Here is a 12028-nt window from a genome sequence, read left to right on the forward strand (position 1 = left end):
TATTTTGAAAGAAAACAAACTTAATTCGCCAAATATAATTTAACAAAATCTCCACTTACTGAAGGCAGCTAACGTATACAAATGATAGTACCATAGCAGCTTACGTTTATTTTAAGCTTATTTTGGAGCTTTGAAGCTTATATATGTACTTGTATTTACATATAGTAACCACAAGCTCATCTATAAGTCATACGCAAGTCGTAGCTCGTGTGTTTCTATTGACGCTGTGAGGCCCGCGTGCAGCGTGTAGCGTCTGCGGGAGTGTTCACAATGGCAGGCGTCACGCAGACCGCAGACGGCGCATCATGCAGCATGAGGCTGAGGCAGCACCCTCGTTGTATGTGCTATTATTTTTACAAAACCATGTTGTGAGTCCACATCCGTGCATTGAAGATTGCAATTAAAAGATAAAAACGATATCGCTATGAGAATATAAATGTTCAGCGCTTATTTAATGTTTTTTTTCTCGTGTAAATGTCATTGGGAACTCTTTGTATTTATTTACAGATAATTTCTGTTTTATATTTTTATTAACTTGGTTTTATCATAGAATACTCAAAAAATGCATAACATGGAACAATAAATATTTATAAAATTTATTTTGAAATGGTGTCCTAGAGTAAAAAATTCACTTTTAAAGTTTTGCTTTTCAATTTTTGTCTTGTTTCAACTTCAATTGTTTTTGATGCCTTGGGAAGACACTATTATGCGCCATAAAAATTGTCATTGTCATTCATTGTCATTTTAAACTTGTGCCACAATTGCACTAATGAAAACATAGAAACGTCATCGATTATTGGTATATGAAAAATAAACAAAAGAATAAACTGTTAAGACATATAGAAGTATGAACTTTTTAATTAAATAATTATAACAATTATTATACACAAATTCAACTTATAATAAGTAACCTGCTTTATATTTCCACAAGAATTGTTACACTTGTGTTACACTGCTACGAAACACTAATAAATATAATTTATATTGCTCTCGAGACGTCTATGCGTTGTTGAATGTTTTTACATCGGTTAACATATTTTCACTGTAGGCGGAAAAATTTAATTGGTTTTCCTTGTTTTGAAGCATCTTTTATACGCCAGCCAAAACGTGAATGGCACACTCGTTATATTGACAAATTTATTAATTCTTTGAAGTCCTTTTATTTATGTTTTCAAAAAAAGTAAATTAAGTCAGCTTCACGCTGTATCCTGCACACAGCAGAGTGTCGGTGACGGAGTGTCTTAACACTAGGTTCCCTCTGCCAGTAGGCAGACAGTAAAGACACTTCGTTCTCCATTTCTCGCCGAATTGTGAAGGTATTGCGTGTTGAATGGCAGAAATCAACACCGCGCTGTGTCTCATCACCAGAGCGAAGAAATGAAAATATAAACGTAAATAAATATTTCACTTGCTCGAGTGGGGATCGAACCCACAGCTATCGCGTTACAGTCACACTCTTGTGCCGCTGCGCCACGACGCCCCCAAATGCCAAATGCATTTAACATAAAAATATCAGATGACAGGTGCCTTCACGTGTGCATATGTTTAAATTAAACATTTAAAATGTATAACTTCCGCTAAAGAGTAAATCATTCGTCCCAAACATAATATATTTAAAGAGTCATCAAATAACACGAATAATAAATTTTATCCATTTTCATAAAGTCCGTTCTGTTTGCAGAACATGTGCAGTATTTCAAACCAAATTATTTTATACCAAATTTCCGTGAACACACGAGTAGGTACATGGGTAATGACAGTTGCCGTATAACGTTACACAGGGTGGTTTAACGAGCAGCGCCTGAGTTAAAAATACCGCATTGTATTTTGTTATGGCATTGGAAGCTATTAGAGAACAATATATTATGATATAAGTGATACGTATATGTAGAAGCAGGTTTGCTATTACTTGCTATTATGGCATATAAATATAAAATATCTAATTTTATAAATAGGGATATTTTGGTCATAAATCTGCTTCGTTATAATTTAACTTAAAAAGTTTGTTGATAATAATTTTACGAAAGTAATGTAATTCTTGTAATTCTATTTTTATATAGACTTGAAAGTCAAGCACAGGAAATTGACTTATACTTTTAAGGAAAAAAGGAAGTTGTTTTTTTTGTAAACTAGCTCACAAGGTCGTTAGTGAACCGGATATCCAAAATTGTGGTATATTTTAAATGTATATATGAGGAATAATGTCATGTGCTATGTATATAAAACATTGAGGTAAAATATGTTATATACAATTTCCTCGGTTAACTCGTAATTTATTGAAATTTTACTCGGAAATATGACCGGATAACACTTCCATAAATTACTTCAACTATAATCGGAGATGAACTGTAAATTCAATTAGAAACTCTAAATTAAAAATGCTAAATACAAGCAAAAAGTTTACCGCACACGCTACGAACTATTCAAATTTATTTCCGTACGTCGGTCCTGAAAAATCTGGTTAAAACTCACGTTTGCTATAATTATATATGGAGGTCTGCTATGAAGTGTATTATCTCGAGGGAAGAATATAATGACACTTGAAAAGCGTCGCGCTCATTATTTTTGACAGTCGTATTCAAACATGGTACTATCGAGTGTAGATTTCCATATACAATAAGTATCAATTTCCTTCGAGGTTGTAGTGCTCTTCACCACGTTAGTAATTTAAAATATAGTTATGTGGTTTTCATAAATAGCTCCGCAAGGATTTCTCTCTCTCTCTTTTTCTTATTTACATAGAGGTGTCAACTTTAATAAGTAAAAAGTTTGAACTGATTGTCAATTCATAGATACTAGAATTGGCATGCTTGTTTGTTAAAATGCAGCATTTATTTATTTATTAGAATTTATTATACTTATTTGCAAAAAATATAAATATCTATATTTTTTGTACACACAAAAGTATTTTTCACGTAGCATTTATTTAGAATGAAATTTAAACGCGAGACTCTACATACAATAAATTCCTTCAGAAAAACACGAAAAGAATAGATGTGTTCTTAGAATGTTTTAAGTTCTTGTATAATATATCAGCATTAGATCCATCGCATACATTACTACAACGAATTGTTATTGGACTATAAAAATATTGCACAAACTTTGGTAGAATGAATTCTTGGAAATTTTTGAGCAACGTTAAGTTAAAGCAATAAGGACTATTTTTGTTAAAATTAACATTTAAATAGTATTGTTTTATTTAAGTACAGAACATGAGGACGCCTCGAGCTGTTTTTAATGGAATGTGTCGGTCATAATTTGTTTCAGTAACTTGAGTTAACTTTTGCTTTGTTTGCATTTTACGCTTGTAAAAGTGTACTATGCTAGTAAAAATGCATTAGTGCTCTTAAAACAAGTGGCTGTATTAGCTTTAACAATAGCTGAGGTGTGTGGACATTTCTACCGAGTTTACTGTTTAATTGTCGAGGCGAGAGGTAAACGGTTCAAGTTTGGGTATATCTCGATATGCGATTTGTAATTTGCGCATTAAGAATAAACCTTAAAAACTTAACGACATAAATAAATATTTTTTAATAACTAAGTCAGTATTTAAGAATATATATGAGAGTTACAGTAGAGCAGTGTGGAATTATAAACGCGACGGTAGTGGGTTGGATTTCCATGCGATGGAATAAATATTTAATATTATAATTTCATAGTTCTGGTTATATAACAAAACGCGGTGAGTGCCAAGTATATTAGCAAATTACAATAAGATCGCTCCACTTACAATTATGACCAAATATAATAAAACTTTCCGCTTTAAAACATTCTTTTATTTGACGTCGTTAAATATCATACTAAAGTGTGTTCTCACGTAACTGTAGCATACCGAAACAAGAACTAAGTTCGCAGAATGTGAACAAAATATATCACAGTAATGTGACGGCGCACTGCAACGACTCTTGAATCGAGCAGTAAATATGTTTTAACATCTGGTTGCCATTTTTCTTATATAAAACTGATATGTATATATGTTATATTTCACGATTGCGCATAAATATAAAGTGGGGGTGAATATGGAGCTCGTGTTGCATCGTGTTTAAGGTACTTGTAAAACACTATGTCATTAAGAACTATTGGCTGTCCTCGACTTTGTTTGTATAGACCTTATGGACTTATTATTATGTATATATATACTTCAATCACGAAATACCAAGATACTCCTTTCCTGTAAAATAAACTCATTACCTAATAACATATTATTGAAATAAATAATGTTTTAGACGTAAAACATTATACAATTCCTTTAGAATATTTAATAAATTATTCCGCATAAAATCAACGTACATTCCGTTCCACAATTAATTAAAATTAAATGCATTCTGCATTATGATGTGTTGGGCTTCAGCATTTAATATAACCTACATATACTCGTATAGTGAACTTAATTCATAATTAACGTATCAAATACGAACTAACTGTGACAGTGTACACGCGCTCTTACACTCGCTACAATATTCAGTTCATTGTATGGCAATCTGTGACAGCTGGTGGCTTGTAGGGCTATCGCTAATACAAATAAATGTATCATTCTTCTTAACATTCGTCACTTTGTGTTACAGTATCAAAATATAGCAACTAAATATTATTTTATTGTGTGCGCAACGGTAGTGGGTGGGTTTCCATTTCCTCACTTTGGAAACTAATTTTTTTATCAAGAGAGAAGAGAGAATCAAAGGTTATTTGATTCTTGATTCTTCTTCCTTTGATTTTCACTCTTAAGTGAATCTAAAAAATCTTTTGAAAATCCGAGATAAAATGTTACTGCTTATGTATATATGCATTTTTTATTTAAATAATAATAGGAATAATACTAAATTTTACTATAATATAATGAAAATGATGCTATTCACAACCCTAAACGCAGACTATACACTCAAATAAGATTCCATATTATTTGAGTGTGGTGTGCCAATGTTGAGCTGCTAATATAAATATGTATGGGCTTTGGTTTCTGTAGACTCAGGATAAATAAGTATATATTATTTACTTGGTGAAGTATCGATATTTAAAAGTTAATTATGCTATTGAAGTCAATTTACAGGTATAAGAAAGAAATGGTGGTTTAAAGTAACAATTGATAATTAAAATATCTTGACTTTAAAAACTGTGAAAAGTAAACTTAATATAAAAAAACTGATAATCTTCAAACGGCTAAACATATTTTTTTGAATCAAGTTTAAAAAGTGAAAACACTCGATTAAGTCGCCTTTCAAATAAAAAAGAACTAAATGAAAATCGTTTTGCTTGTTTGAGAGCTACGATGCCACAGATAAGCATACAGACACACGTACCCACCTATCTATTATATCTGTACATACACAGCCTACCAGAGTGGAGAAAATAAAGCTATTCATTCTTCCGAGAGGGAATCCAACAACCATTGCGTTTATAGTCCTACGCCGTAGCACTGCGCTACGAGGTTCTCACTACAAATTCTCCAAAGGAATAAAATCCTGAAGAGGAATGTTTCACTAAATAGATAATTGAACTACAAAGAATATTGTTTGAATTTTTTTTTCATTAGTAGATTTCAATTCCAACTTAAGGAATGAAATTTTCTTATTACTATTTACAGCACCTCTTATCTGTCGCCGGAGTTCCCGAGTGGATTAAACTTACGCGATTAATTCTCTTTAAGCGAATTGAAAATTTGACTATTATAATTGTAATATCCCACTTAATAGTAAGGTTCTAGGATGTAAAGAGTCAGTGGAGTGCTCTGCATCCGCAATGAGGACAACAATGTATCACCCGGATATTACCTGTCAAGTGCCGCGCGACCACCGCTAGTGACGGTGTACTTTACCATAACTTTAAATAGCTTTTACTTCGACGTACTCGTACATAAATCATTCTTTTTAATATTTGTGTAACTTAAATAATTTTTATTTTAGAATACAAGAACTACGTTTAAATTTTATAAGTCCAGGTGGTAGTTCTCATGCCTACTTTTCATGGAACTTGCTCGCCTTCAAATCGAAATATATTACAAATTAAAAAAAAATAATTATTTGAACTAATGAGATCAAACTAATTGTTTGTCATTTATGGCTGTGATTTTTTATTATTTAGGTATATTATTTTTCTTAAAATTGTAAGTTCACTAAAGATAATGTATAACAAATCTCTCAGGAAAGTTTTAACGATAGAACAGTTATTTTTAGTAAACTCTAACTCTATTTGGAACTGGTGAATATTTTCAAAGAGAATATTGTATCCGTAACAATTCAATAGTGCCATACTCGACTCATCCTTCATTAATCTGCGTGAAGCTAGTAGAGCGAGCCACTCACTTTAAATTTTTAGTATTTTTGAAGCACTTTCTATGGTGATAGGTCTCCATAGCATACCCGAATATATATTTTTTATATTCATAGGTATAATTGCAATAAATAAATATAATATTCCAAATTCCATCTCACATCTAGAGATTTTGAAAGTCGAAGCAATTCTAAAGCTGTGCAAGACGAATTAACAATAGCAACCGCTCATTAAGCTTTACACAATGAAGACCTTGCTGAGATAAAACCAACTTTGCCTTAGCACTCACTGTAAACTTAATGACAAGACAAATACAAGGTGAAAGGAAAGTTTCTTCTTTACAAATTTCAAAAACCAAAACTTTAAAATATATATAATTTCATTCAACAAAGTTAAAGCTTGAACTGCTAAAACCTAACCATGGAAAACTTTCTTTGATTACGACTTCATTACCTAACCGGATATTTTATTATAATTCTCATTCTCAAATTTACTCCAAAGTTCTCTCTAACTTTTGTCTAAAAATATTATTTATGTTATAATTAACATTACACTCAAGAATTATACTAATTCATACCTTTTTATAAGGGAGTTTGCTCTCCCGAACTCCCTTCTCCCAAAATAATATAAATATTATTTACGATAGATAACTAGTTTTAGATAAATATAAAAACAGCTTCACGCTGTATCCCGTACATAGGAGGGTAGGCCAAGGGAACCTAGTGTTAAAACACTCCGTTCCCCACTTTCCGCTGAAATATACTAACGATTCGAAATATACTCGCACTAACTTTTATTTGCATCATCTTGATGGATTCCATTATTATATAATGAAACAATGCAATATTCAACAATAATAATTAAACTTTAATAAAATACCTACAATGTCGAACTTTACAAAGTTACCATTAACCGTGACAAATTTAAATTAAATTCGATATAAAGCGAAGTAAATCATCAGTTCGAATATTCGCATAGCTGTGCGCCAAATGTCATCATATACTTCCGGTTAATAGCTTTATACATTTTACCATAAATAACGCATCCAATCGGGTTATTCTCATTAATAAGGATGTAGCCTTGGGATATTTTTTTTATATAAATCAGCTTTACGCTGTATCCTACAAACAGCAACCAAGCAAAAAAATATAAATTTAAATAAATATTTCATTTGCTCACATGGAGGTTGAACCCACGATTAGTCGCGTGACATTTTAAACCCCTGCGCCACGACTGGCCTCATAAATGGATGCACCATTATGTATATGCTTTTAGTATATTATTTTAAATAACTAAAATGATTAATAAATGTAATAGTTAGTGCTGCCATCTAAACATAATGGTAATATAACCATTATTATAAGTCTCCTTTGTTGATATAAATAAAGTCAATTGAGTGCGCTAATATCATATTTATTTTATTACTAAAAGTAGTACAATGATTTCTTCTCATTAAAAAATTAAGCAGTAGTAAAATGTAATTATAAATTTCAAGCAGAAAGCTTATATAACTAGTTACAGCCACGGTTCGCTAGATGTCGCATTCAAAAATTTAATGAACATTTCGGAGTCCACAAGTTTCTAAATAAAATACAGAAAATTTTGTTTAATTATGTAAGTTGCCATAAAGTAAGTACAACATACCATATTTAGTTCCTGTTGTAATTTTTTCTTTTTTGCATATGACCTACTTGTAAATAATGTTCAAATTTGCCAGGCGACATCTGACGGACCAGAATTGAGACATTACAATACAACTAAAGGAAAACAGAATATTGCTTATTTTATAGACATATCATAGAAAAAAAAACCATAACAAGCTTACGAAATAACTACATTTGACCAAACAGTATTACAAATACGACCATAATAATAAGCTAGAATTGCTATTGGTCATTTGAATCACAACCAGGCCTGAGGCGGTAATTTTAACCTAAAATTTAATAATAAAATAGCGACCCATACAAATACTTCTGTACCAATAAACAAACTTAAATGCAATATTCTCGTAGCCAACTAACCTATTCCGGAAACACCATATAAGAGTTGGAGTTTTGCCTCTGTGCTCATATACCATGAGTGCTAACAGCGCAGGTTTAATGAACCAAACGCTAAGTATTTAAAGCATTCCATGAATGTGGAATAAAGGCTTTTTTTAAATCACTAACTACAATGAGGAAAATAATAAGTAAAATTAGCGATACTTATATTCATTGTTATTTTCTATTATTCTGTTTAATATCCATTATTTTAAAAGTCAATAAAATAAAAACATCCTTTAAAATTCTATATTTAACTAACGTTAAAAACAACAATGAAAGTAATAATAAGTTCCATACATTTGTAACTAACAATTAATTAAATGGACACACACACACACACACACACACACAGGTTGACTCACATTCGCCTCTCGATTGGAGAGCAGATGCGAAATGGATGTCATAATGCAGATAAATTTCTCCATATTACAGTGTAATGAGGTAATTTCATAAGTGGCCTTTTGGGAAAATATATATGACAGTTTGAACTCGGTAATTAAGAGAATACTTTTGATTTTATGTCGTACTTTGGTAATGTATACGGCGATAATAATTTATTTGTTAATTAATCGGTTTACATTATAAAAGCCAATGGAAACTTTGTATGAATGAGTAAAAATTGTTATAAGTAAGTATTTACAATAAGAAGAGCATGACATGTACATATTTATACATATGTAAGTACATAGATTTTAAGATTCTTAGAACCTGCGCTTTACTAATAAGTAATAACACCTACTTTGAGGTAACTTTATATTAAGCCAACCTTGAAGTAACTAAACTAAGAATTAAAAAACAGTTCTTACGCAATCTTCAAATAAAAGAGTTGATAATAAGATAAGATAATAATCAGCTACTTAAAATGTAATAAATAGTTTTATATTTTCCTATTGTAAATTGTACTTGTTATTCGATTCAATAGTGAACAATTGAATGCAATAAATAGATGGTTTGTATTGAATGGTCCATGTTGATTAGTCTCATTATTTATCAGTTGCTATTGTACTATTGTTTTGTAAATATAATATGTAATATTAATAAATTACAGTAAACGTCAGAAATTTACACATTGTAACTTATACTCGTTATCATTATTTTGTAAGGTAGATCATCATAGGTTCATTTATCTTATGGCACAATATTTCAGTACTATTTATTCACTTAAGAATAAATATTATCAAAAGCGAAATTATCAAATATTGCATAAGAATTTCGATATATTCTAGTTAATTACATACCTCACCACATTTAATTACATTTTGAGAAAAAAAATATTTTTTTAACCAAGTAGTTTACTTCTGTTGTAATACTACTTACGTCTTATTATCTTTCGCTTTGTAAGTCCAAATCAATAAATATATAAAAAAGCAAAGTAAGTAGTACTCTTAGTATACTACAAATTTCTTAAACACGATGTTGCTGACTCCTCAGTTTTCATTGCAATAGTAGAATCTTCAAAACTGGTCTTATTTTTATTCCTTTTTCCAGATTAAGTTTAAATCTAGTATACCACAGTTGGCACTAACTACAGTGTGAGCGCCGTTAACTCTGTTATCAGCAGTGCATTACTACTTCTTAATCTACTTATATATTTTCTGTAGACGTTTAAATGATGTCATATATTTTGTGATTTTAAGCACGTTTAGGTTTTTACTAGAAATATACAATATGCCACACTAGCAAAACAGCGTATGAAAGCGTATACCCAATTTAAAAGAAAGGAATCTATTTTGATCATAGAAATTTCAGTCATCGTCCATTTTCATAATATAGATATACTAAATAGTATGTCAACTAAATAGAATTATATCTAGACGTTTAATTTCACTCAGACTATTATATGTACAATTACTTAAATAAAATATAATATCACACATTTTAAAGTCTATTTCCTCTATAAAATTACTATGTGTAAAATGACGAGGTTTTCAATATGCTGCTATAAAAAAAAGAATATAACTGTTGATCAAGTTCTCACGGAATAAAAGGCTATCATATAACTAGAGCTATTGTTGAGAGCACTACAGTTGATCGACGTACTGGCTCTGTAACATGGCATTTCCCTTTGTTAGCCTGTGATGGTACATCGAGCTAATGAACCTACAGCTGACGTCGCTCGAGCAGGCAGGTCGCCGCATATAGGGCTATTACGCACTATTGGATTCAGGATTTTCATTAACTCTATGTTAGCGGGATTGTCAGTTAAAGTCCATAATTACAGGTGGACTGGCAATTGTGTTGAACTAATGTATGACAACATATTTTACACTAAATGTTATTATGCCTAGATACTAATAGTTGTTTGTATTTCTAACTGGAACACAATACTACTCTGGCATTTATGATGTAATTGCTTGAGAAAATACAACAAATATAGATGTTTTTTAAAATTTTGAAAATATTTTGTAAGTATGTAAGTTTGAATTATTATTTCAACTAACGTACTTAATAAATATTTCAAAGAAAACATAAATATGTTTTTCGAAAATATAGAAAAATCTTTTAAATAGGCAACGCTTTGTCAAACACATTCTAACCAGGTGAAAAGGTGTAATATGACAATAATAAAATCCTAAAAACCACATTACATTTCAATAATGTAATGTGGTTTTTAGGTAATTATGCATATAATGATATGCATAATTAAATTTTTCTCGGAACGGTACTTTCTGGAACGGTAGTGGCTAGTTTACAACGGGCAGTTATTTATTATATATTCAGGCATACTTTCAAACATAATTAAATTCATTTAATATTAAGGTCGATAATGATCAATTATTATTCAAGCTCGTTGTTTTTGTCTATTAAGCAGGTTGGTTAGGAACCATTTTCTACCCTCTTATATTTTAATGTTACAATATTAATATCCTATTAATGATCAGTACTAGAAAGAACAGTCGAACAAAATATATAACGTAACAAATTACTCAGATCGTTCAACGATTACGAGGCTGCAATTTATTACTCGCCAAAAGCAAACTCGACACGTATAACCCATTATTACTAACAAATTTCTTTCCTTTGAGCTTCTTACATTTTATGTTTAGGAAATGTGCTAAGTACTAGTATTTAAGAATGAAATTGAAACTCATAAAATTAAACTTAATAATCGATACAAAAAATTTCGTTGGTCGACAATATTTCCTAAGAACGCACATACGTCGTATCAAGCTTTATATGAAACACTCAGGTTTACAGTCTTTTAGAGGTATTTAGGTAATCGCACTAGCAAATACCTTATTAGAGTACACTTTTTTTATAAGAAATTTCAAGTTCATCTGTGATACAAACTATTATGATAGCATTTAATGAAAAGTATAGTTAAAGTTTGCAGCTTAATTGCTTATTTCAATACAACGTGTATTTTTGTTATTACGTAATCAAATGTTAGACTGTTATTCGCTACGCTTCTATACAACGTAATCCCAATAGTGATTGGTGATTTTAAATGTAAACATCCAAATGAATCAACAATGCACGGTCCACCTACAACATATATGTAGAGAATTTATAGAATATCACTCTAAATATATAAAAAAATGCAAAAATTGATAAAGAGATACCTCTATAAACTAGTCTCTTAACCAAAGACTAAACTTTATAATTTTCTTTAATGACTTATAACGAATTATTTTCTTTTAATATATACCTCTTGTCAATTGCGCAATATCTCGACAAACAAGCCAAGAGTCAGTGTTAAGTACGTTCTTTGGTCACGT

This window comes from Heliconius melpomene, chromosome 15 (genome assembly GCF_056956725.1).
Source record: "Heliconius melpomene rosina isolate 202511_hmr_F chromosome 15, ASM5695672v1, whole genome shotgun sequence".
NCBI classification, from domain to species: domain Eukaryota; kingdom Metazoa; phylum Arthropoda; class Insecta; order Lepidoptera; family Nymphalidae; genus Heliconius; species Heliconius melpomene.